Source organism: Podarcis vaucheri (genome assembly GCF_965113315.1).
Source record: "Podarcis vaucheri genome assembly, chromosome: Z".
In the NCBI taxonomy this organism is placed as follows: domain Eukaryota; kingdom Metazoa; phylum Chordata; class Lepidosauria; order Squamata; family Lacertidae; genus Podarcis; species Podarcis vaucheri.
The window spans coordinates 3,127,590-3,154,485 of NC_138758.1; the positions used below are offsets into that span (position 1 = coordinate 3,127,590).

Genomic DNA, 26,896 nt, shown 5'->3' on the forward strand with positions numbered 1-26,896 from the left:
CCGGGGAGGCCCTTCCTGGCTCTCGGCCAAGGCTTGGCGGCTGCCACTCACTCACTCGCTCGCCCACCCGTCCCTCCATCCCTCCATCCCTGCACCTGGCCTCTCCCCCTCCGTCCCCAGCGCGGGGGCTGCCGGGATCCGTAGTCCCCTCGCCCTTGGGCTCCGCGCCCGCGCGGGGTGCGCGAACTACGTTTCCCAGCGTGGCCTGGCGGGCCGGGCGTTTTGTTTGAAGCGCTCTTCTCCCAGCCATGGAATGAGCGCAGCGGTGGCTGGGCGGGCAGGGGCTCTTCCGCGCAGACCCCGCGCAGCCTGCCTGCGCCCCCGCGGAGATCGGGCGGCAGGATGGAGCCTGGGGATCCCCGCGGAGGCGGAGCGGCGGAGGCGGAGGCTGCCCCCCAGGTAGGGCTGCGTCGGGGGGGGGGGTTATTTTTGCAATGCTGCATCCGCGCCGGAGGGGACGCATCGGACCGCGGGGAGACCCCTTGGCGGGCGTGCAAGGCAATGCATGCGTGCAGGCGTTGCATGGAGTGCAGTGCCATGCAATGGCAACGCGGCGCCCTGCATGCATGCATGCAACCTCCACCAGCGCTCCGGACTTGGCAGGTGAGGGGGGTCCCCAGTGGGTGGCAGAGAGAGCCGGGAGGGCGAAGGGGAGCTGGGGGGAGCAGCGCTGCTCCCCGAGCCGAGCCTGGGGGGAAACTTCGGCGTCGTTGCGCTGGGTGTTGGAAGCGGAGGCTGGCGGGGGCCCCTCACCTGCAAAACCTGGTCGCCTCTCATATATTTCGTGCATTGCATTTATCGCCCGCTTTCTCCTCCAAGGAGCTCCCGGGGGCACGCGTGGTTCTCCCCATGTTATCCTCGCAACAACAGCCCTGCGAGGTGGGTCAGGCGAGTGGCCCATGGGAGCACCCAGGGATTGTCCTGGCCAGGTGGGGTGATTTGAACCCTGCTCTCTGCCCGGTCTTTGTCCTCATTTAGCCCCCACATGTGCATGACTGTGCATGACTGAGGTTTTCCCCCCTCGTCTTGGCTATGGTGTGAGTCTGTGCTGTTAATTAATGGGGTTCTGCCTTCGGAGAAGATGAGCCAGCCCTCAAGGAGGTGATTATGTAATTTGCTAGCAATTCATGTCTCTCCCGGCGTGACGCTGCGCGCTGACGTCATGGGGCTGTAATGGTGGTGTGCCTCGAGATTTTTTTCATGAAACAAGTGTGCCTTTGCCCCAAAAAGGTTGGGAAACACTGGACTAGATGACCCTCGGAACCCTTTCCAACTCTACAGTTCTGTGACATCAAAATTAAACAGATAACCAACATGGAGTGAAGGAGGAGATGTGACCCACATCAGACCCACAGTACACCAGAGTGTATTGTATGCTTTGTAGGTGCTGACCTGCCTTTTGCTTCATTTTTTGTGTCATTAATAATATAACACCAAACCGCATATAAAGTTGTTGTGTTTCTTTTTTCCTCTTGCCACTTTTAATTTTTATGTCAACAATTTTTTTCTAACAATTCTGCCCACCAGACAAATCTGTGCCATTAGTCCATATTTAACAACTAAAGATCTCCGTGTTCTAGCAATAGTGGTTCCCATATTCCCTGGCCAGTGACCACACTTGCTGGGAGTTGCAGTAGCTGAGCAGCATCTGGCGGGCCCAGAGGTATGCCTACATCTGCTATACTTGCTTAATGAGCAGCAAGCCCCAAAGATTCAGTGGAAGTTACTCCTGAGGAGACATGCTGAGGGTTGCTCTGTCAAGCTCTGCACTCCAAGTTCTCCAAGCAGCCTGTCTCTCCCTTTCAGTCATTCAGGATGTGAGTGGAGCTTTCAGCTGTAGATGCAGCATGCTTTGTTTCTCTTGCTTGCTTCTATTGACCTGTTTATCAGAAGGAGAATTTCTCCACAGCATCTCTTACACACACACACACACACACACACACACACACACACAGGCACAAACATTCCCTTTTGTTTACTCCATAGGATTGATCTACTTTTGGCAACTGTGATGGCCTGGGAATCTGATTCGGAGGCTGGACCGGAGGAATCCCAGCCTGCACAGGAGTCCCCGCCTCCAGGGCCGGCTGAGCCGGGCAGGGCCTTGAATCTGAAGCGCCTGCACCTGTGCAGGATCCTCAGGAGCAGACACCAGCTGAATCCGCTCTGGCTCCTGATGTGATGGAGGACCCATTGCCTGCAGGTGCTCCACTCTCAGCCCCGTCAGAGGAAGGTGAGGCTGCCTCTGGGTCCGGTGACCCTCCAGCCTCTCCTGAGCTGCAGAGGCTCAGGGCAGAGAGGCAGAGGGAACTGGTTTCCCACAGGAGGAGTGCTCGCCTCCAGGCCAGGAGAGACGGGTCTCCTGGGGGCCGGGACCGCCCCTGACCTCAGAGAAGATAAAGCCCAGTCAGCCCTGTCCCAGGTTGCGGGTGCAATGACGTTGGAAACCTGTTTCTGCCAACACCCAGACCTGTCTTTCCGGAGTTCCCGACCACGCCCGGCTTTTGCTTTGAATCCAGCTTCCCCCTTGGTGGACAGTCTCCAGACCCTCGGCCTAGGACCAGACTTTGACCACGCCTCACGGTAACCCCCCCGGGACCAGCACAGCAACAAAATAACCTTCATTCTCAGCTATGCCAGCCGCCATCAGCTAAAAATTAGTTGGGTTTACAGCAAAATGTTGCCAAATGTAACACAATATTTTTTTTTTTAAAAAGGTTGCCAAGTGGGATCCTGGAAATGACAAGCCAGTTAGCTTGCCATGTGTCCCTGGAAAATGGGTAGAAATTATTGATAAAGATAAAAATAACCAAACACATAGAAGAACATGCCCTGCTGAAGTGGAGCCAGCATGGCTTCTGTATGGGACGTCTGTCACACAAACCTATTGGAATTATTTGAGAATGCTAACAAGCCTATAGATAGATGTGATCTGGTTGACCTGCTGTACTTTTGAAAAGCTTTTGTCAAAGTACCTCACCAAAGAGTAAGTTTAGCAATGAAGGAATAAGAGAAGAGGTCCTCTTGTGGATCAGGAATTGGATGAGTTGTAAGAAGCATAGAGCAAGAATAAATGGACAGTTCTCTGGATGAACAGATGGAGAAAGCGAAGTCCCACAAGGAAATTTATTCGGACCTCTGCTATTTAACTTCTTCCTAAAGGATCTAGAGCAGTGGTTCTCAAAGAATGTGGCACACCAGTGTGGTGTGCCACAAGAGGATGGCAAGTACAGTCATACCTCGAGTTGAATGTTCTTCAGGTTGAGCGCTTTTGGGTTGCGCTCCGCGGCAACCTGAAAGTAATGGAGCACGTTACTTCCGGGTTTTGCCGTTTGCGCATGCGCTCAAAATGATGTCACACGCATGCACAGAAGTGACAAAATGTGACCCGCGCATGCGCCGTCGCATCTTACGTTCTGTTCAGGATGTGAACAGGGCTCCGGAATGGATCCCGTTCGCATCCTGAGGTACTGCTGTATAGCAAGAAGATCCAAAGACAGTCAATATTATATTTTGGGAATGATTAATGTTTTTATGTAGCTGCATTGTTTTATGCAGTTGTACCTTGGTTCTCAAATGCAATCCATTCCAAAAACATTTGAAAACCAAGGCGTGGCTTCCAATTGGCTGCAGGAGCTTCCTGCACTCCACCGGAAGCTGCGGAACACTCATTTCCGGGTTTGTGGCATTCAGGAGCCAAAACATTCGAGTCACAAGGCGTTTAAGAACCAAGGTATGACTGTACTTTTTGGATGCTACAAAGTTATGTTCTGTGTTATAAATCAAGCACTGCTAGGAGTTTTTTTTTTTGCTTGTTTGTCCACCTTTGATCCCCACCTGCTCTCAGCTCTTACCTGAGGCTCCAAGAAGTTGCCAGCATGTGACAGCAGCCATGGTGAACCCAGGAACAGCTTCAACGGGCTGGTTAAACCAGGTGAGGCTAGACAATAGGTCTCAAGCCCTCAGTGGGTTAGGGTCTTGTAAATCCCCTGCATGCAAATGTTCTGGTGGGTGGAGCAGATGAGACTAAGTGGGTCAAGAAGGCAGTTTCTGCATGTGGTGTAGAAAGAAGTGAGGTGCAATTGGGGTTCATTCACCTGGGAAGGGAGCCCATATTGGAGAAGCAAAAGTCTGATTCTAAACCTCCTTTGCCTTGCAGGAGAAAAAATAAAAAGGCTAAGGAGCATGGACAGAGTCAGCTTTTTGTTGACGGGGCAGGCCTTTTGTTATGGGGGGGGCAGAACCTCTGTTTCCTATGTATTTTAATTTTTATTGATTTTGGGCAGGGCAGTTGCCCCTCCTTGCTCCCCCTACACAAATCTGGAGTGTCTGTTGGATGGCGCCTTGCACACCTCCTTCCAGCAACTCCTGCAGCCAAGCTGGGGCCAGACATTTTGCTTTTCTTTTCTTTGGACCACATAAGTGAGGCTGAGAGGGGAATCTTGGTGTCTGGGCAGCCTGGACGACTGGGCAGTCATCTGGGCTTGCACTTTGGGGAGGTCACTTTGGTGCTGCTGATGCAGCAGTTTGATTTTACCCTGGAGACGCACTCTATTGCCTCTTGAGGCAGATGCCAACAACTGACAACTCTCTATTGCTAATAGCTGTATGAACATCTCTTTACCCAGGTTTTTGGTCAAATTATAAATTTTTAACTGTTTTCCTCATCCCTGTTTAGCTTAATTTGCCTTTGTCATTGAAATTCTACTCAATATTGATCCAAAGCAGAACTCCAATGCATAGTTGGCAGAGTAACAACTTAAACACCAGAGGCAATTGTAATTCATCCAGCAGAGCTTTACTGCTACTGAAGGCAAATGAGCATAATGGTCACAAATCCAATACATTCAGGATTGGCACTGTCCATAAGAAATCCAGTTGAAGGGGACTTAACTTAAACTTACAATAACTTATAGTAAGACTAAACCATAACATTATATACAAAAAAAGCACACCAGCAGGAAGAGAGATAGAAAGTGAAACCCAGCCTTCTTCTGGCCTTACTTTTATAGTCAGAATGACTTTGAGGGAAGAGATAAGAGACACAGTTTAAGCCAGCTGTACTTAGCTTCTCTGAAACATCAAACATTCTCTTAAACCCAAACATCAGGAACCTTCAGCTTCTTTTACACAGAAAGAACCCTCTTGAATTTATTAGAATAGAATCTACACATCAGATCAATACTTTCTGCACTAAGAAATGCAAACTGACAGTTGTTAATATGTTGGTGTAGTTTATTGGATTTGATTTGATGGATTCTCCTGTGCCTAGAAATCATAACACCAATGGAAGAAAGTATGAAACAAGTAGAAGTGTGGGTGAGCCCTGTTTCTGTATGCAGCGGCACTGGGCAGAAATATTTTCCTCTGTGCACTGACTGTCACAACTGAGCTAATCACCATAGCACAGCCTGCACTCACAGATGGTTAAACACAAGAAACTCTTGAACACCTGCCAACTTATCACATAATGGTGTCATTTCCTGGACATGAATCAGTTGTTCATGTGCATGGAAAACTTCCGCTGCCTATTGGCCTATTGGTATTTCTGGCCACTGAAATACTTTCTGTTGTTTGCCTAATTGACACTTGCACCCATTCTCGCCTCTCACTAACATCCAGGCAGAGGTCAGCCCTGTTTGTCCCCCAAAGTGTAGAGGAGAAACTGAGTCTCCTCCCAGGTGGAACGATCTAAACTAATAAACTCTGGGGTAAATCATGCTGGCTGAACTTGCCCCAGGGAAACAATACTTAAGGAGCTGATGTAAATGTTCACTTGTTTTAGTATTTTAGCTTTTCGACTGTTTTAAACTATTGTAACTTTTAATTTATTGCTTTATGTTTTTGTGAACTGATTCAGATTTCCCCCCTTCTTTTTCTTACAATAAAGCTATGCATATATTTTATGAAATAAACAAATAAAGTGGTCCATCACTTACAGCGCTCTTGTTGCCAGTGTAACCCGCTAGGTGACCAGGTCATGTGCCCCAGCTGAACAGAATAGGAACAGGTCTCCCACTCCCCTATCCCTGCCAATCCAGGACTTAACCTGGCCCTGGCTCAGCCAGGGTAGAGGACAAGCATTGGTGTTTCTCTGGCCTTTGGTAGCATAGTTCCAGTTGAGCCCACACTCAGCCAGAGATCTGCCTACTCCAAAATCTGCTCATTCTGGTGGCTCTTGAGTATGGATTTTTCCCTAAGTCCTCCTTAGCTAAATCTGGCCTTGGATAAGAGTAATAGCATTCCTGCTGAATATAAGTGGAATGGCACACGATTTATTTGGATGACGTCTCAGGTTCAGTTCCTGGTGCCTCAATTAAGTGGCTAGATTAGCAGGGAGAAGTTATCCACTATGGACCTTGGCTCTGATTCATCGGGGCTCTTATTAAGATGTTGAGATGTTCACCCAAGTAGTCTAGACCTGTCGCTCTGATGGTTGAGGAAAGCCACTGTCAAAAAGAAAGAAAGAAAAAAGACCAAACCAATTGTGGATAAAAAGGTCTTTTATGCCAGGTTAATGGGTCACATACAACTGCTGTTGCACCTCTGAAATTAAGTGCTGCTAGGAAAATTGTTGCTTACATGCTAATACCCATCATTATTACATCCATCCCAATTAATGCCTTGCATACAAATTCCCGGTACATTACATATTGCTCTGCAATATGTAAGACTGGCTGTGAAACTTCAACCAGGCAGTAAGCATAGGCGCCGACTCCATGGGGCTTGAGGGGGCCCGAGCCCCCTCAAAAATTCGTTTGGGGGGGCTCTGCCCCCCCAATAATCTCCGGCGCCCCTCCAGCAGAGCGCCATTGCCACCCCTCCCCCAGCCCAAAATGCACAAGGTCGGGCTGCATGCCTCCTGCCCTCCCTCCTGAGCAAAAGCTCCACCCAATTTCCTTCGGAGCTGATTAATAGGCGCAGCACGCTCTCCCCATTCGCTCACGAGGAGGCGGCGCCACTTTATTTGCATATTCATGAGCTTATTTATTATTCATGAGCTTTCCCGCGCCCCCCCCAATATTTTTTATAAGTCCGCGTCCCTGGCAGTAAGATAAGCTCCCAACTTTATTTTAGGTCTGTTTGGAAAATGGGACATGCTGAGCAACAAACTCCTTTTAACCTCTGACCTGAGTTCTTGGCTGAGTGGGGATTTATTTGAACCTAGGTCTTTTGGAGTGTGGTGGAGCCCAAGGAGTGTGGTGGAGTCCAAGGAGTGTGGTGGAGTCTCCTTCTTTGGAGGTCTTTAAGCAGAGGCTTGACAACCATATGTCAGGAGTGCTCTGATGGTGTTTCCTGCTTGGCAGGGGGTTGGACTCGATGGCCCTTGTGGTCTCTTCCAACTCTATGATTCTATGATTCTATGGGTTTCTGCTCAACATTCCAACTCAGCCTTCCCCATACATGGTACCCTTCAGTTGTTGTTGGACTTGAATTTCATCATTGCTATGGAAGTTGGAATTCAGCAACATCTTGAGAGGACCAGGTTGTAGAAGACTGCTCTAACCACTACAAACCATTGCCACTATGTTGTGAAGGTTGGCTCTCTTGCTTGAGTTCTGAAAGTACTGTCTTTCCAATAACAGGTGGCCTGAACCATGTGTCACTGGCAGTTCTGTCTTGTAGCTCAGGCTGAAGAAATATGAATTTCGATTCCTTTACACTATTATTCTATGACAGAGGTTCCCCAAACCGTAGTCCATGGAACCAGTAGTTTGTGAGCTTCATTCATATCTGGATTTATGGTTGATGGCACATCAATTGAGTTACAAATTCATGTTTATTTTCTATTTGTTGGTCTCCATCTGTCTAGGGAGACAGCAGAGGAGTGTGCCTTTGCGGGTGAAGTCAAACTGTTGGAAGGTTGCAGCGCCTGCTGTGGTTGTAGAGACAGATGCGGGAGAGATATGTTTTGTTGCAGCTGAGGCAGATGAAGGCGTCCAGTTGTGCTACTGCAGATGCACCAGAGCCTTTCTCCTATCTGCATTCCTCCCAAAGGTCATCCCTCTTCTGGTCACTGCTGTGGATACATGCCTGTCTGTCACCAGGCACTGTGATCATCTGTTGTTTTTCCAATTGTGTTTTTATTGCTTATTTAATTTTTCATGTAGAATTCAGATTTTAATACAAATGTAAGAGAAAAAGCAGCTATAAAAATACAATTAAAAATCACACATCTACAGTGAATTACAACTGCTTCAACAGGCAGAAAAATCATTTAAGTGTGTTGCCAAGATCTTCAGCAATTTTTTTTCAATGCTCTGTAGGATTTGGAAACCAACAGGTTGGCTCTTCTAACTGAGCTCCTTCCTTTCCCATCTACCAGAAGGAAACACCTAGCCTGAAAGAACTTACTAACGACAGCTAACACAGTGATAAGCCAAAAGGAACTTGGCATCTCATCACTTTGTTGCGGGCTTTTATGTATGTGTGTATATATATATATATATATATATATATATATATATATATATATGTACCCACCCACCCATCCCTTTTTGATCTGCACTCAAAACAGTGAACAGAAAGAGAGTGTGAAAAAAATTAACATGGAACAAATCACAAACCCACTAATGAGTAATACTAGTGTGCTAATTGCCTGAGCTTCAGTCAGCTAAATTCCCAGATGTCAGCAGATGCAATTCCTTCTTGGCATCCTGATGAATTATATGCTACGCATTCTGCAGAGGAAGGTTATTCTGTATGTGAAGGAACTATGGTCTGCTGAATCTGGAAGCTTCTCGATTGAGCAAAGGACACAAATGCTTCCATTGCCAGCAGGTCTGAGAGAATACCTGGGAGTCTCGGGCAGGTTTGGACGTTCAAGCTCCAGGTCTTGGATATTCAAGCTCTCTTGTGAAAATTCATAACCATTTCAATACAAATTTCACCTAATATACATTTTTTTTGGCAAAGCATTTCACCCTACTACAATGCAGTTTTGTACATTATTTTCACTAACATATGCAGATATATGCACAGTTGAAACTAATACATAAATGTGAATTAATGGATAAATGTGAATTAAATAGGGTAGCTGTATTCCTGTTAGTTTTGGGAAGCATGAATTATGGAAGTTTGCTTTTAAATGCAAACCCCAACTCCACAGTACCCCCTTTAAGGTGATGCAATCAGTACTGCACCCAGTATTCCAAGCAGGTTACAATACAGATTTGTGCAACGGCATTATAATATCAGCAGTTTTATTTTCAGTTCCCTTCCTAATGATCCCCAGAATGGAATTTGCTCTTTTCACAGGTGCTGCACACGGGGTTGATATCTTCATTGAGTGATACACCTATATTTCACGTTTCTGCTAAGGTCCTCAGTCCAGCCTCATCCTGCTATCCATTTGCGTGGACATCATCCAGTGACATTCACACAGCACTATTATGCATCTACTAATAGTAGTTTGCAGAAGAAGAAGAAGAAGAAGAAGAAGAAGAAGAAGAAGAAGAAGAAGAAGAGTTTGGATTTGATATCCCACTTTATCACTACCCTAAGGAGACTCAAAGCGGCTAACATTCTCTTTTCCCTTCCTCCCCACAACAAACACTCTGTGAGGTGAGTGGGGCTGAGAGACTTCAGAGAAGTGTGACTGGCCCAAGGTCACCCAGCAGCTGCAGGTGGAGGAGCGGAGATGCGAACCCGGTTCACCAGATTACGAGTCCACCGCTTTTAACCACTACACCACACTGGTTTCTGCTTTTCCCAATTGTTTTTTTGGGGAAAGACATATAGCTGTTTGATTAAATCTGTAAAGCACTTCCCAGCAGTGGCTTATAAAAAAAGATGTCAAATAGAAAAGTTAATTCCAGCTATCACAGTGCTTCAGAGAAGACTTTGTTTGGGAAAGCAAAAGGCCAGTTCATATTTAGGGATGCAGAAGACTTGTTTATAGCTGTGTTTGTGTCTCTGCACAGCTTGTGTTTCTGTGGAAACAACTGCTGAGAAGGAAATGACAAAAAAGAACGGTTACAATTAATTGATAAAAATCAAAATTTAACACTGAAGCTCTGAAGTTGTTTATTATCCCTCCAATGATAAGAAACTGATAGCAGGTGTTTATTATTCTCTTCTCAAAAATAAAGCAGGAGAGACTAAGAAATAATGTGTGTGGCTGCTTAATTCTAGTGCCCAGTAAAACCCACCCACCTCAAATTCAGAACAGGCTCAGTCTTTCTGGGTCCCTCCAAAACACTTGGCTGGTTCCCCAGAATCCTGCATAATTGGAAAGACCTTCCCATCTCCTCTAGCCCTTCGCCTGCCAGCTCCCATCTCTTTCTCTTCTGCTCCACCTTCCCAGTCTTACAGGTTGCAGAGTTGAAAGGAAGGAAAAGAAAAGAAAAGAAAAGAAAAGAAAAGAAAAGAAAAGAAAAGAAAAGAAAAGCAGAGGCAGCTTAGAGAATGCCAGCATCTCTTCAGAAGTTATACCCTGCAATTGTGAGGGAATTATAGGAATTGTGCCTTTTAAAACTCTTCTTATAAATGTCAGGAGTATCTTTTTAGTAATAACAGTAATAGTAGCAATATTTCATGCCAGAACATCTTGCAATGCAGCGGTCTCGCCTCAGGCAGGGCAAAAACAGTTTAGGAAAAAGATTTAAAAGAAAACAAGTGCAAACTAACTCAAGGCGCCTCCAGAGTGTTCCTATAGCAAATTCAATCGCACACTGGCACAATAATAGCTGATGGGGAGTTTTGCGCAACAAACACCTCCCCCAAATATCAGACATTTTTGTGTTTCGTAAGATTTTATTACAACTTTTTCATAATACAATAAAAGAAAATAATCAAATCTAAATGAAGACAAAAACAGAAAGAGAGAGAAAAGAAAATGCAGTCCTCTCTCCAGATTATCTCTTAACCCTTGTCTCACACAGAAAAAGGTGGTCCCTCCCAGCTCTCACCTGGGTGTTTTCCTTTCTTCCCCCAGCCTCCTGCCCTGGGAGATCTTCCCTTCCCTGACTCATGCAACGTCCTTCAACAACCATCCATCACCTTCCTGTGTCTGGAATCCCTGGACCCTAATAATGGCCCAGAGCAGAAGACATCAGTGAAAACAAGAGGAAAGAAAGAGCGAGAAGAAAGAAGGTAAAAAGAAGGAAGGAATGAAAGAATAGAAAAAGGGAAAGGAAAATAGCTTAAAAGGACTTCTGATTTCCACCTGTCAGTTACATGAAAGAAATTACCGTATTTTTCGCCCCATAAGACGCACCGGCCCATAAGACGCACCTAGTTTTTTTGGGGGGAAATAAAGGATTTTTTTTATTCCCCCCCCCCAGGTGCGCTGCGCTAATCCTGAAGATTGGGGCGTGCGGAGCTCATCGCGCCCCAAGCTTCTGGGTGCCGGCAAGCAGTCCGCTAGCCCTGGGAGAGCCGTGCGGCTCTCCCAGGGCTAGCGGACCGCTGCGCTAATTCCGAAGCTTGGGGCGTGCGGAGCTCAGCGCGCCCCAAACTTCTGGGTGCGCGCAAGCAGTCCGCTAGCCATGGGAGATCCGCGCGGCTCTCCCATGGCTAGCGGAGCGCTGCACTAATCCCGAAGCTTGGGGCGTGCGGAGCTCAGCGCGCCCCAAGCTTCTGGGTGCAGGGAAGGTCTCCGCTAGCCGTGGGAGAGCCGCGCGGCTCTCCCAGGGCTAGCGGAGCACTGCGCTGATCCCGAAGCTTGGGGCGTGCGGAGCTCAGCGCGCCCCAAGCTTCTGGGTGCAGGCAAGCTCTCCGCTAGCCCTGGGAGAGCTGGGTCTCCCACAGCTAGCGGATAGCTTCCTGAAGCCTGGAGAGCGAGAGGGTCGGTGCGTACCGACCCCCCTCGCTCTCCAGGCTTCAGCGAAAGCCTGCATTCGCCCCATAAGACGCACACACATTTCCCCTTCATTTTTGGAGGGGAAAAAGTGCGTCTTATAGGGCGAAAAATACGGTATTCAAGACATTCACTCTAGGATGAAATCCAGCTATTTTACATTCTGTTAAGAAATATTTCCCCAATCTTCAGACCCAAATGTTCATTTTTGCTTCCAAACAAAAAGTAAAAAAGGAGTTCTCTAATTATTACAATTAATAAATGTCAACAATGATTTCTTTCCAATTAAAACATCAAATTTTCATCCGATAACTTCAACAACCATTTCTCCTGTTCACACAGGAGTTATCAGCCTGTGATCGTATGTTAAAATAACATTCCATAGATCCACCTTTTTGCAATAAGGAAAGTGACATGAAAATGCACTGGAAATTGTGGGATGACATTCGCTTTGACGCAGTGGCATCTAGTCTCCCTGCAAACGACTCAAAAAGAATGCCCAATAAACGGATTGTCTGAGTGCGCCACTGACATCTCTAGACCCGTCTCTCCACCCCCCCACCCCTTGGTTCTGCTTAGATGTGTTGATGGCATAAAAATGAGGGGCAATACTTTGGAAACTGCCTCATATCCAGGGTTTCTTTTTCATCTCATGCTTTTTGAATTTTAACAGTCCATTCCATTTTGTGAAGCTTTTAAATGTTTAAATCAAAAGACTTAAAGTTAAATTCTATCTATCAAATTAGATCAGCCCAAATAGATAATCACCAGGTATATTCTGCATCCTGTGTGTGGGGCTCTCTCTTGCTGAGTGTAGCTGCACATTAAAATATTTAACAGTGGCTCTTTTTTAGAACTGTAGATGATTTGCATATTCCTCAAAGTGGGCTCAGCACTGCTTTATTCCTCTCCTTGGTTTGTCACAGAAGGTTTGGAAACAATCTGCCAAGAGCTCCACTATGTGTTTGTATTCTGGCAAAGAGCATGTTGACATGACAAGCTAAGGGCTCCGTATTAAGTGGAGGCATTTGGGTTCATCACCAGAGTGAGGGAAACAGGCAGTCAAACTAGCTCCCAACAACATTTCTACCACACAAGGTTGGTCTTTTGTCTTTCTGCTGCCCACTGATGTTGTAAAACAAGCAGGGAACCACTTTCAGCTGATCTGGATAAAGGCACCTTAATTCAAAGATTAATGTTGGTTCTGTTTAGGGGATGGGGGAAAAATTTGGTTCTGTTCACTTTTAAAGACAATACTACCTAATTCACACTTTCCAGAGCAGTACAGGATCTGATGGGGTATATGGAGTGTTAGGGGAAGGGTAGCATCTTTGATGGGCGACACATCGTGCTCCTTCTCGGGTAGTTAACCCACCTTTGGTTTCTACCCTGCACTAGGAGCTCTCACTTGTGGCTCCTAGAAGCTGTTAGCATGTGACAGCGACCACACCTCAGGAAACTCCTTCAACCGTTCTACTTCTACTGTCAGAGGTGATATAATTATTGGGGAACACAGAGTGTTTATCTTTTAAACACTACATACCAGGAGCAAAACTAATGGCCTATATAACAAGGTGCACTGTTTTATGAAAATGAGAAATGATAGAGGAGTCTGTGCATTTAATCACTCTAGTTAACCTTTTGAGAGAGAAAGACATATGGTTGTCAAGAAGGACACTGACAAACTGGAACGTGTCCAGAGGAGGGAAACCAAAATGGTCAAAGGCCTGGAAACGATGCCTTATGAGGAACGACTAAGGGAGCTGGGCATGTTTAGCCTGGAGAAGAGGAGGTTAAGGGGTGATATGATAGCCATGTTCAAATATATAAAAGGATGTCACATGGAGGAGGGAGAAAGGTTGTTTTCTGCTGCTCCAGAGAAGCGGACACGGAGCAATGGATCCAAACTACAAGAAAGAAGATTCCACCTAAACATTAGGAAGAACTTCCTGACAGTAAGAGCTGTTCGACAGTGGAATTTGCTGCCAAGGAGTGTGGTGGAGTCTCCTTTTTTGGAGGTCTTTAAGCAGAGGCTTGACAACCATATGTCAGGACTGCTCTGATGGTGTTTCCTGCTTGGCAGGGGGTTGGACTCGATGGCCCTTGTGGTCTCTTCCAACTCTATGATTCTATGATTCTAAGAGAGAGAAAGAAAGATGCAAGTCATCATGCTTTGATTGCACAAGGGAGAAAAGCAGCTTAATCACAAACAAAAATGCCAATGTATGATGAATACATTGTGTGTGGGGGGTTCTTATTGCCAGGAATGCAGGTGGAGCTGTGGTCTAAACCACTGAGCCTCTTGGGCTTGCCGATCGGAAGTTCAAATCCCTGTGACAGGGTGAGCTCCCATTGTTCTGTCCCAGCTCCTACCAACCTAGCAGTTTGAAAGCACGCCAGTGCAAGTAGGTACCCCTTTGGCAAGAAGGTAAATTGTGTTTCTGTGCACTCTGGTTTCTGTCATGGTGTTCTTTGCGCCAGAAGCAGTTTAGTCATGCTGGCCATATGACCTGGAAAGCTTTCTGTGGACAAACACCGGCTCCCTTGGCCTGAAAGCGAGTTGAGCACTGCACCCTTTGACTGGACTTCACTGTCCAGCTGTCCTTTTCCTTTACCTATTATTGCCATCATTACTGGGTTATTTTCCAAGGGATTACACCTATTCCAAGAGTTTAGCATCATGACATGGGAAAGGACTGTTCCAATCTAGAGGTAGCCAACATGGTGTACTCCAGTTACTGTTGGCCTACCACTCCCATCATCACTGACCATTGGGTGTGCTATCTAGGGCTGATGGGACTTTTACCCCACAGCAGTGACACTATGACACTCCGTCCCATGACACTGAACAAACCTAGCTTCCATGAAGTCCCCTCTGGTACTGCTTTCTCTCACTGAGGAGCCTGGGAACAAATATGGAGTAAATGTGGATATGGAGATGCCAGCACAGGTTTGCAGAGACTCACAAACCTAACCCACTCACAGCAGTGCTTGCTTGCTTACCTAGTTCCAGGACTCTGCCTGCTTGCTGTGCTAGGACTGTGCCTGACCTGCTCTTCAAAAGGAAGGTGCAGGCTTGTTGCTTGTTAGAGCAACATAGAATTATGGGTCAAAATTAAGGGAGAGAGGGTCAAAATTAAGGGAGAGAAGAATAACAGTGACCTGATTGTGTGAGTTTACTATAGATCCCCAAGCCAAACGAAGGACATAGATTATGCCTTCCTGGAACAGATGGCCAAGCATGCAAAAGGAAGGGAGATAGTAGTAATGGGGGACTTCAATTACCCGGATATTTGTTGGATGTCAAACTCAGCCAAGAGCATAAGGTCAAACAGATTCCTCACTGGCCTTGCAGACAACTTCATTGTCCAGAAAGTGGGAGAAGCAACAAGAGGAACAGCCATTTTAGATCTGGTCCTAACCAATGTTGATGACCTGGTTAGTGGGGTAGAAGTGGAAGGATCATTAGGCGTGAGTGATCATGCTCTTCTGAAGTTTACTATACAGCAGAAAGGAGCAGCCAAGCATACTAGGACTCAATTTCTTGACTTTAAGAAAGCCGACTTCATAAAACTTAGGGAAGTGCTGGGTGAGATCCCATGGACAGTAATACTAAAAGGAAAGGGAGTTCATGATGGCTGGGAGTTTGTTAAGAGGGAGATAGTAAAAGCACAATGTCAGGCAATACCAATGAGACGGAAACATGGAAGGTGCCTAAAGAAGCCAGGGTGGCTATCTAAAGAACTTTTAACTGACTTAAGATTAAAAAAGGATGTGTACAAAAAATGGAAAAGGGGGGAAACCACCAAAGAGGAATTCAAACAAATAGCCAGCACGTGTAGACACAAAGTCAGAAAAGCTATAGCACAGAGTGAACTCAGGCTTGCTAGAGAGGTTAAAAGCAACAAAAAAGGCTTTTATGGGTATGCCCGTAGCAAAAGGAAAAACAAAGAAACAGTGGGGTCACTCAGAGGAGAAGATGGTGAAATGCAAACAGGGGACACAGAAAGGGCTGAACTCCTCAATGCCTTCTTTGCCTCAGTCTGGCTCTGCTACTGAAGATGCACCATGACATTTCTTCTCTCTGGGTTCCTCCATGGTCATTCCTCCTCTGGTCACTGCTATGGATGTACAACCTGAATGTCTGTCTCCAGGCATTGCAGTCATCTGCAATGTTGCTAGGCTTCACGTATTGTTTGCAGACATTTTGTTGATGCAAAGTTGGTCTGTCAACAGGCCTGGTACCTGAAGCCAGCTCCCCATAGAGCAAGACATTGAGGATTCTGCCATCTTGCATTCTGAGGGCAGCAGGGGTCACTGAGACAGGAATGTGAACATGCTGGGAATGTGGGCTTGAGGCAGCACTTCTTTGTTTGAAACTGTCCTGCCATGTGATACCCAAAATTTCCCTGATACAACACATGTAGAAGGTGTTGAGGTGTCGCTCCTGGCAGATGTAAGTTGCCCGTGAATCACTTCCACAAAGACTTGTAGGCCTTCGTCTTGGTATTGGACATTAGCATCACATTGTCCCATACCCTTTTGGTGAGGTGAGCTATTGCCACAGCTGCCTTGCCAATATGCTTGTCGAGCTCAGCATCAATGGAGGGGCTGCTGCTTATGGTGGAGCCCAGGTAGACAAAATCGCCTACCACCTCAAGTGTGTGGTCACCATGCTGATGCATAGAGTGCTGGTGATATCTTGACCCAGGATGTTGGTCTTCATCAGGCTGCCTTCTAGTTAATGCCCACACACAGCCTGATGCAACAGTGGTTTCCTCCTAGCACTTCTAGGATTGGACTTTCCTATTGTTTTCCAGGAGTGTTCCTTTCTTTGGTACACAGCAATACATCAGTCATTGCTGTGGGGGCAGTGGGGCCCTTAATGTATGTGCATGATGTACACAACTGAGAGAAATTGACACTAGAACATAGCTTAAAAATAGGGGTGTCAGGGGATACTGGGAAAAGAAACATGCAGAATGGAAATCAAAGCCACAGGGCTGACATTCTCGGGCCATGAAAGCAATTTCCCTCTGACACTAGCTCACTCTCATGCAAGGGCTAATTGATAGCTCACAGGCCACTTGTGTTTTTCAGTCTGTTGTTTTTGCTCCAAGCAAGAATTTACTCTGCTGATGAGAAATTTTTTGACAACTATGCCACTGCGCATTGAAGAACCGCAGTTTGGTGTGAATTTTCCGGGCACACTCTCTGACCCACTCTCCAAACAAACAAACAACATGTTAGAAACAGGCACAATTGTCCCTGGCACACACATAGGGAAAACAGATTACTTTTTTCTTTTTTTCAAGACTAAGTTTCAGTAGCTGCGCTTGGTATGGAGATGCAGCTGACCTGGTGAAATCCTTCCCAGCCTTTTTTGTTCTTTAGCAAGTTCTCGGTTAACCAAGCAGGCAGAACTGAATGTGTCAAAACTAATTTTCAGGCATCAATAAAAGCAGACACATTTCTATCCTGCCTTTCTGTCCATAGAATACACCCTGGGCAGCTAACAATGCAAAATGAATCAGAGAGATTTATTTCAATGTTTTATTTTGTTCTCACAAAGGTTGCATTTCTGCGAAGTGGTCCACAAGATTCTAGGGGGTTTCATGTGCTCACCTAGTGATATTTCCATTGAGAATCAAGACATGGCAGAGATATTACTGTCTTTAGAAGAAGAGTTTGGATTTGATATCCCGCTTTATCACTACCCGAAGGAGTCTCAAAGCGGCTAACATTCTCCTTTCCCTTCCTTCCCCACAACAAACACTCTGTGAGGTGAGTGAGGCTCAGAGACTTCAGAGAAGTGTGACTGGCCCAAGGTCACCCAGCAGCTGCATGTGGAGGAGGGGAGATGCCAACCCGGTTCACCAGATTACGAGTCTACCGCTCTTAACCACTACACCACATTGGTTTAATTAGGCATATTTACACCTGTTTAGATGAAGGGGCTACAGATCTTACAGCAGCTTCTTCATAGCAGCCTAGAATTGCAGGCAGATCCACTGTAAGCACCAACCCTTTGTCCTTGCTTCCCAACCAGCTCTTCTCTCTACTTCCTTTCTTTTTCCTAGAAAACCTCTGCTCAAAGCATCCATCCACCTGCTATCCCAAGCCCAGTTTTAACTACACACATTTTTCCTGTGTGTACAGCCTGCTCCTTCCTGTTTTCAATCCCATACTTTTCTCCACCCACAGTAACCATGGCTGCTCTGTTTTGCAAAGACCCAAGGATTTCTTTGGGATGGGACATCATCATCTTTTGTCAGCTTCTATCCCAGGTGAGGCCCTGGTTTGGAAAGGGGTTTGCCTGTATTTTTGCACTTCTCTTCCATACTCTAAATATTATCTGAATACAGTGGTACCTCGGGTTACATATGCTTCAGGTTACAGACTCTGCTAACCCAGAAATAGTACCTCGGGTTAAGAACTTTGCTTCAGGATGAGAACAGAAATCGTGCTCTGGTGGTGCGGCGGCAGCAGGAGGCCCCATTAACTAAAGTGGTACCTCAGGTTAAGAACAGTTTCAAGTTAAGAACGGACCTCCAGAATGAATTAAGTTTTTAACCCGAGGTACCACTGAACTACTGTTTATTACTTCCTACCATTCACTGGTACCCCTCTGGAACCTCAGCTATAACACTATTTTATGATATTGGGGAGCGCAATCCTAAGCAGTGGCGTAGCGTGGGGGGTGCAGGGGGGGCTGGCCGCACCGGGCGCAACATCTGGGGGTTAGGGTTAGGGGGCACAAATCCACGGGTTAGGGGGCGTGAATCCACGGGCTAGGGGGCGCAAATTACTTGCCTTGCCCCAGGTGCTGACAACCCACGCTACGCCACTGATCCTAAGCTCCATGGAAGGCTGGCTGGGAGGCCACTTGCACTCTTTCTTTAAGGCTGCTGATTAGCTTCCCAGTGCTGACTAGCTGCTTTTTGTTGTTGGCATCTGTCTGTCTCAAGAGGCAATGGAGTAGGCCTCCAGGGGTGAAGTCAAACTGATTGCACCTCCCTGGGTGCTGCTCAGGTGACAATACCCCGCTCTTGGGCTCACTGATGTGGTCCAAAGATTAGAAGATCAATACATTTGGCACCCGCTTGGCTGCAGTTGTCGTCAGAAGGAGGCTTACAAGGCGCCATACAATCACCTTAGGGACTCCACTCTGGATTTGTGTAGGGAATATTCCATAGCATTTCCTTTCTTTTCTAGAAGATATTCTGCAGGGCAGCAGAGACTTAGGATCAGAATGGGTTGTTAGGGTAAGAAAGGAAGTGGCTTTAAGCCGGCAAATGAGTGAGGCTTCGCTTCACCTGGTTGTTGGTGAAAAGCAAAAGCACCAGAGCACTAGAAGCAGGCTGCAGGCAGAAGCCAGAGAGGGAGAGGCATTCTTGATTTTTGCTGGAATCTAAAGCTGTGGCTATGGGAGAAAAAAATACCTTATTGGGGTGTTAATGCTGTGAGCCCCTCCATCAGTCTCAGGTTGTATAAATAAACCATATATCTTAAAGACACCACAGTCTCCATAGTACCTCATTCCAAGGAAAGCAAACACTTGAGTAAGCGCTTGGAACCCCCAGAAGCTTGCTGCACTTGGAGACTGTATATGCCAATAATGTTTGTGCAGGAAAAACTCAGCCTGCAGCTCACCAGATAGAGCAGGCAACACATTCTTCTTGCTGAAAGGCATCCAGCATTGCTCATGCAGGCCTGCTCTCCTTTAATTTCTGTGAATGTGTACAGAAATTTCCTCACAGCTAAGGCTAGGGAATGCCTCTGTGTTACTTATAGGCCTGTGGACCATTTTTGCCTCTAACATCACAGCTGGTGTGGTCAGTTGAAGAAAGCCCACTGCAGTCTCCTCATTCTCCCAACACACTATTTTATATTCAGGTAGGTAGCTGTGTTGGTCTGACGCAGTCGACATAAATAAAAGTGTGAAGTCTGAAGAAGTGTGAATGCCATAGCTGTCAAGTGTCCCTTATTTGAAGGGACAGTCCCTTATTTAAGCGCCATGTCCCACTGCTGTCCCTTATTGATGGATGTCCCTTAAATGTCTCTTAAATGATGTCCCTTAAATTTCAAAGGAAGCAGCTCCTCTCCCTCCCTCCCTGCCGGCCAGGGAGGAGGAAGGCTCCAACTGTGTTGCTTAGCTGTGTTGCTCACCCAATAAGAAGTCTAAGAACAACTGGGGGCTGGAGCTTGCATGCCTTGGGTGTGGCTAGTTAATGCAAGCTTAGGTGGTTTTTATATGCTGGACGCCATTTGTTGCACGTGTTGCTGCAAACTTTGCAGTGATAAGCCATCTTAAGTTGAGGCTGCATAGGCCTTGTGGTGCATGTGATTCAGATTCTATTCAGTTGAACCTCTGGTTACAAAGTTGGTTGGACAGTGTTCTCGAAGCTACCAGCATGAGTTTGACCAGATTGCAGGAGGACAGGAAGACTGGAGTGCCTGGAACAGGTGAGACTGCAGGTCCCTTATTTTGGCTGCTGGTCCCTTATTTTCAAATCTGTAAGTTGACAGCTATGGTGAATGCACACAAAAGTGTATACCCAGAACAAACTTAGTTGGTCACTAAGGTAAAGGTAACGGGACCCCTGACCATTAGGTCCAGTCGTGGACGACTCTAGGGTTGCGGTACTCATCTCAGTTTACTGGCCGAGGGAGCCGGCGTACAGCTTCTGGGTCATGTGGCCAGCATGACTAAGCTTCTTCTGGCAAAGGAGAGCAGCACATGGAAACGCTGTTTACCTTCCCGCCGGAGTGGTACCTATTTATCTACTTGCACTTTGATGTGCTTTTGAACTGCTATGTTGGCAGGAGCAGGGACCGAGCAAGGGGAGCTCACCGGGATTCGAACCACCAACCTTTTGATCGGCAAGCTCTAGGCTTTGTGGTTTAGACCACAGCGCCACCCACGTCCCACGGTCTCTAAGGTACTACTGGACAATTTTTTTATTCCTTTTATTCATTACACTATTTTATACAACACTTGAAATGGGGCAGAAGCTGTGAAACTAAGACAACATTCATAATTTCAGTTGCTGAAGCCCCATTGATTTTTTTAAAGGCGGGGCTCACATGGCGTTGGCCACAATCCATCTGCATCCTGCAGCTTTTAGAGAAATGCTCCTCCTTGATGTACTTTTCCCTCAAACTAGCTCCCAGTGTGATTAAAAAATGGGAACTATGGATCTGTAGTGGTGTGAACAATTTAGGCAGCTTTGGCTCATGCTCAGAGGAAGGAAGACAAAAGCTTCGCTGACTTGGATTTTGGCATGGGGAAAGAAATTGGTTGAAGACATCCTTGCCTCTGCCCTGGGGTGAACAGCAGCAGACGAAAGTGGCTTGGAAACTCAGTGGAGGGGAAAGTACCTCGCAGTGAATCAAGCTGCTAATGTGAAGATAGACTGTCAGCCCTGAAATTGACACGGTTTATTTCCCCTCCTGCTGGACATAATGGGAAGGGAAATAAGAAGCAACCAGGCACTTCATTCTCTTCCAGAGTTTGCAGCAGCACGTTGGGTACTTCCCCCCAGGAACGTTTAGAAGCCTATAAGAAGCAGCGGGAGAGTTTATTGGGCAAAATGGCATTTAGGACATCCTGGACCATGCCTGTCTCTTAAAGACGATGAAGGAAATTGGCACCTGTAGTATGCAATGAGGCATGCTTTGGAAGCCAATAAGATTGATTAATTTACTAACTATGCTAAACAAATGAATTGATATTTTGTTTTCACACTGGAAAAACTGAATTAATTTAGACTTGGCTGGATCCAGACTAAAGTCATGCTCACTGTAGGAGACATTGATCTATTAGTGGGGCAAGGTCTAAACTTCGGAACTCCCTGCCTGTTGATAGCAGGCAGGCACCTTAACAACACACTTTTCTGTGCCTGCTAAAAACAATTTGTTTTGCAAAAATGACTCAGATACTTACCTTATTGTCGTTTTGGAATATTTTAAATTATTATTATTATTGCCCAGCTGTTTGTTGCAGCAGCCCTGCCTATGAGCTCCGCAGGCCAATGGTGCCTCTGGGACTGGTCATGGGGTGCCGGTTGCCAGGAGCTGAGGCGGCCTCAGAGTAAGCAAGCAAGCGGGCAAGGGAGCCCAGACAGCCAGTCCGCCAGCCTTTGTTTTGGGGAGATGGATAGAAAAGTGGGGCGCAGTGCAAGGAGGAAAGCAGGCAGGCTGGCACTGGGGCTGACCTTTTTTGTGCTTCCGGTGCGCAAGGCCTGCCTGGGAGCTGAGTGATCAGTGCCAAAGTAGTCATTCTGTCATGCAGGCACAGACCCTTCAAGTGTCTCTATTTTCCAGGAACATCCCTGATTTAGAGAAGACATCCTGGTTTCTGATTTGATCCCAGAATGTCCCACTTGTCCTTCAGATGTGCCTATTTTCATTGGAGAAATGTTGGAGGGTAAGGAATTATGCAACCCCCAAGCTGTCTGAAGACAATCCTGCATAGGGAAGTTTTTTTTTTAAAAAAAATGTTTAATGTTTTCTTATGATTTTATGTTACGTTGGAAGCTGCCCAGAGAGGCTGGGGCAACCCAGGAAGATGGGTGGGGTATAAATAGTAAAATGATCATTATCATTGTTTTCACTGTAGAAATGGAGGGTATACAAGCACAATGGTGCTGCTGCTGCCACTGCTGCCTCCCAAGGTGAGTAAAGTGCTGGCGTCACATTCACCTTTGGCCAGTGTCCGTCAGGCTGTAAAGGCTGGGGGCATCCTCTTCCCAACCCTCCCAGGGTGTGTGTGTGAGGAGGCACCTCTCTTTGCAGGGGGTGGGGGCAGCTGCCCAGAGGACTCCCAAGGGGAGGGGAGAGGAGCCTGAGGGAGCACTCCACCAGGGAGGGTGTTTGAAAAAGGGTGAGGGGCTGCCAGCTCTGCAGGCAAGGAAAGGAGGGGACATAACTGATCTCCTGAGCCCCACAGGGGAGCCACAGAAAGAATGAAGTTGGTCAAGGGAGCAGTGGACCCAAAAAGGTTGAAAACCTCTGGCTTTGGTGTTTTGGTTTTTTTGTACAGACTCAAGCACAATATACATTCTATAAAACACACTTTTTGGCTGTGTCAAGACTCACAAAACACAAGGAGAAAGAGGGCCCATTCACACTTTTCCTTGTCCCAGTGTTTTCCCTTGGGAAAACCCACTATTTACTCCTGAATTGGAACAAACGTCCATCAGGCTTTCTGTGGATAGGTGTTTGTTCTGTTTCAGGAGTAAACAGCAGGTTTTCCAAGGGAAGGTGGTGAGATGAACAAAAGATCATTTGGACCTGAGCATAGAAAGCCTGGGAACAGCTGACCTCTTGGAACTCCTGTGCTTTCTAGACACAAGGGAAGCTGGAGTGCGGATGAGTCCTGCAGAAAGTGAAAACTGAAGATATGAACAGGGTAATCACAGTGCTCCATGGCTGCAAAAGGAGTCTGCCATAACAACAACAACAACTTATTATTTATACCTCGCCCATCTGGCTGTCATTTTGAAAGAATTGTGCATAGCGGCTGCCATCAAGTGCACATGTAGGGGTGGCGTGATATCTACTGCACATGGAGTGTGGGAATATGTCTAGTCAGTTTAAAATGAAACAAATCCATGGAAGGGCCCAATAATTCAATGAGACCCAGGCAAGGGGGAGGGGGGGAGGCTGCAAACACCATCTTCCTAGTGGTCATGTTGCTGTTTCGAAGGCATCACAGGAGAGAGAGAGAGAGAGAGAGAGAGAGAGAGAGGGGTGAGAAGCTCTCATTGCTGTAGCCCACCATGCAGTTTTAATGAGGGAGATGGGCATAGAGGGATAGCAGTTTGAAAGCACGTCAAAGTGCAAGTAGATAAATAGGTACCACTCCGGCGGGAAGGTAAACGGCATTTCCGTGCGCTGCTCTGGTTCGCCAGAAGCGGCTTAGTCATGCTGGCCACATGACCCGGAAGCTGTACGCTGGCTCCCTCGGCTGATAAAGCGAGATGAGCGCCGCAACCCCAGAGTCATCTGTGACTATGAAATACTGGAAGGGAAAAGGGCACCAGAGTGGTGGAAAGAGGCGTACATTACACTTATACTGAAAACAGAGATTGAAAAGACTCAGCTTAAGAACTACCGCCCCATATCATTACCTAATCTGGATTACAAAATCTTTGCAGACATTTTGGCCAAGAGATTGAAAAAAGTGTTGATGGAAGAGATTGATAAAGACCAAGCAGGCTTTCTCCCGGGAAGACATTTGTCTGACAATTTGAGGAATATAATTGATATTTTGGAAAAACTAGAAGTGAACATAAATACTAAAGCAGTTTTGATATTTGTGGATGTGGAGAAAGCCTTTGATAATATTTATTGGAGTTTTATGAAGAAGAATGTCAGGGAACTGACATCAGAGCAACAGGAGAAGGAGAGGCTCTCCGATTCTGCAGGGGAAGGTACCAGCACAAGGGGGAGACGTAGCTTGATAGAGGGGGAAGGAAATCAGCGTAACACCAAGGATCCAGGAGAGCAAATGGCAGAGGAGGTGGAAGGGCTCCAGGATTCTTCCTTGGAAGTCAGTGAGGAGAGCACTGGTCCTCCACTACCCACGCCCTCCCTGCGCAGGAGACTCCCGCGCAATGAGAGGCGGAGACGATTGGGTGTCAAGCAGCTTTTATGCTGGCAAAGGTTTAAGAAACGCCCACAGACAGATTCTGCTAGCGACTGAGGCAGCCACGCTGAGATGGGCTGTGCAGTCAAGACGGTTTAACCTATGCAACCAAGCTTCCAGACGGGAAGGTTTATGCACGAGTAACTCCCAACCACTACAAAGAACCTACAGGGGATGGGGGTAGGCCAAGGCTTTGAAAATTGTATAAGTACAATTTATTCAGAACAAAAGGCTAAACTAATTGTAAATAATGTAGTGACTGAAGAATTTAAGATAGACAAAGGGACACGGCAAGGTTGCCCAATTTCCCCATTGCTTTTTATATCGGTCCTGGAGGTTTTGCTGAATATGATTAGAAGGGACCAGTTGGTTAAAGGTATACAAGTCAGAGCTAAACAGTACAAATTGAGAGCATTTGCGGATGACTTAGTATTGATATTACAGGAGCCAGAATCTAGTACTAAAAGGGTTTTAGAACTGATTCAAGAATTTGGTCAGGTTGCAGGATTTAAACTGAATAAGTTAAAAACCAAGGTTTTAGAGAAAAATTTAACACCGATCAAGAGAGAGAGGTTTCAGAATGAGACAGGTTTGACAGTGATTAAGAAAGTGAAATACCTGGGTGTAATAGATATGAGTTACTCGTGCGTAAACTGGTGCCTTTCTCGGTTAATTTGCCTTGTTAAACATTTCTGACTACACAGCCCCTTCTCATCGTGGCTGCCTCAGTCACTGGCAGAATCCGTCAGTGGGCGTTTCTTGAACCTCTTCCAACATAAAAGTTGTTTGGCACCCAGTCTCCTCCTCTCACTGTGCGGGAGTCTTCTGCGCAGGGAAGGCGTGGGTAGCGGAGGACCTGGGCTCTCCTCACTGATGTCCAGTGAAGAGTCCTGGAGCCCTCTCTCCAATTCCCCCGTCTGCTCCCCTTTATTCCTGGTGTTGCGCTGATTGGCTTCCCCCTTTACTGAGCTGTTTCTCCCCCTGCTGCTGGGTCCTTTGCCAGCATCATCTGGGAGCCTCCCCTTTGCCTCTCACTCCGATGTCAGTTCCCTGACACTGAGGATTAATATGACAGAAAAAAATGGGAATTTATTTAAAGACAACTATGAAAAATGCTGGGCTGAAGTGAAAAAAGATTTAGAAATTTGGTCAAACTTGAAGATTTCACTGCTGGGTCGTATTGCTGCGATAAAAATGAATGTATTGCCTAGAATGTTGTTTTTGTTTCAAACATTGCAAATTGTGGACAAAATGGATTGCTTCAAGAAGTGGCAGAGAGATATTTCTAGATTTGTCTGGCAGGGCAAGAAGCCCAGAATAAAATTTAAGATATTAACTGATGCAAAGGAAAGGCGTGGATTTGCCCTGCCAGACTTTAAACTTTATTATGAATCAGCAACCTTTTGCTGGTTAAAAGAATGGCTGCTTCTTGAAAATACAGACATTTTGGATTTAGAAGGTTTTAACAACGTATTTGGATGGCATGCATATCTGTGGTATGATAAGGTCAAAGCACAGAAAGCATTCAAGAATCATATTGTCAGGAAAGCATTGTTTAATGTCTGGCTAAGATATAGGGATTTATTGGAAAACAAAACCCCAAGGTGGTTGTCACCGATGGAAGCAAAAGCACAGAAAAAGCTCAATATGGAGGCCAAGTGGCCAAAATATTGGGAAATTTTGGAACAAAAGGGAGATAGACTGAAATTGCAGAGTTTTGAGAAACTAAAAAACAAAGTGCGAGATTGGCTTCATTATTATCAGATAATGGAGGCATATAATTTGGACAAGAAAGTTGGTTTCCAGGTGGAAAAATCAAAATTAGAAACACAACTGTTAGAACCCAAAACTAAGATTTTGTCAAAGGTGTATAACTTGCTGTTGAAATGGAATACTCAAGACGAAACGGTGAAATCTGCTATGATTAGATGGGCACAAGATGTTGGACATAACATAATGATGGCTGACTGGGAACAGTTATGGACCACAGGTATAAAGTTTACGGCATGTAATGTCTTAAGAGAGAATATTATGAAAATGGTATACAGGTCTACATGACCCCAGTCAAGCTTGCAAAAATCTACCATTTGCCCAATAATAAATGTTGGAAATTTAAAGAAACTGAAGGTACATTCTTTCACCTTTGGTGGACGTGCCCAAGGATTAAGGCTTTCTGGGAGACGATATATAATGAATTGAAAAAGGTATTTAAATATACCTTTCTGAAGAAACCAGAGGCCTTTCTCCTAGGCATAGTCGGCCAATTGGTGCCAAAGAAGGACAGAACTTTTTTTATGTATGCTACAACAGCAGCAAGAATACTCATTGCAATGTATTGGAAGACACAAGATCTACCCACCCTGGAAGAATGGCAGATGAAGGTGATGGACTACACAGAACTGGCGGAAATGACTGGCAGAATCCGAGACCAGGGAGAAGAGTCG

The 26,896-nt window shown here is 46.2% G+C and overlaps 1 long non-coding RNA gene across 1 annotated transcript; it reads left to right on the forward strand.

Moving 5' to 3' along the window:
- The first annotated feature begins 2,813 nt into the window (after positions 1–2,813).
- Positions 2,814–10,395, forward strand: LOC309523865. Its single transcript, XR_014215672.1, has 2 exons — positions 2,814–3,934; positions 9,259–10,395. It is a non-coding gene; the product is annotated as an uncharacterized lncRNA (long non-coding RNA).
- The last annotated feature ends 16,501 nt before the right edge of the window (positions 10,396–26,896 follow it).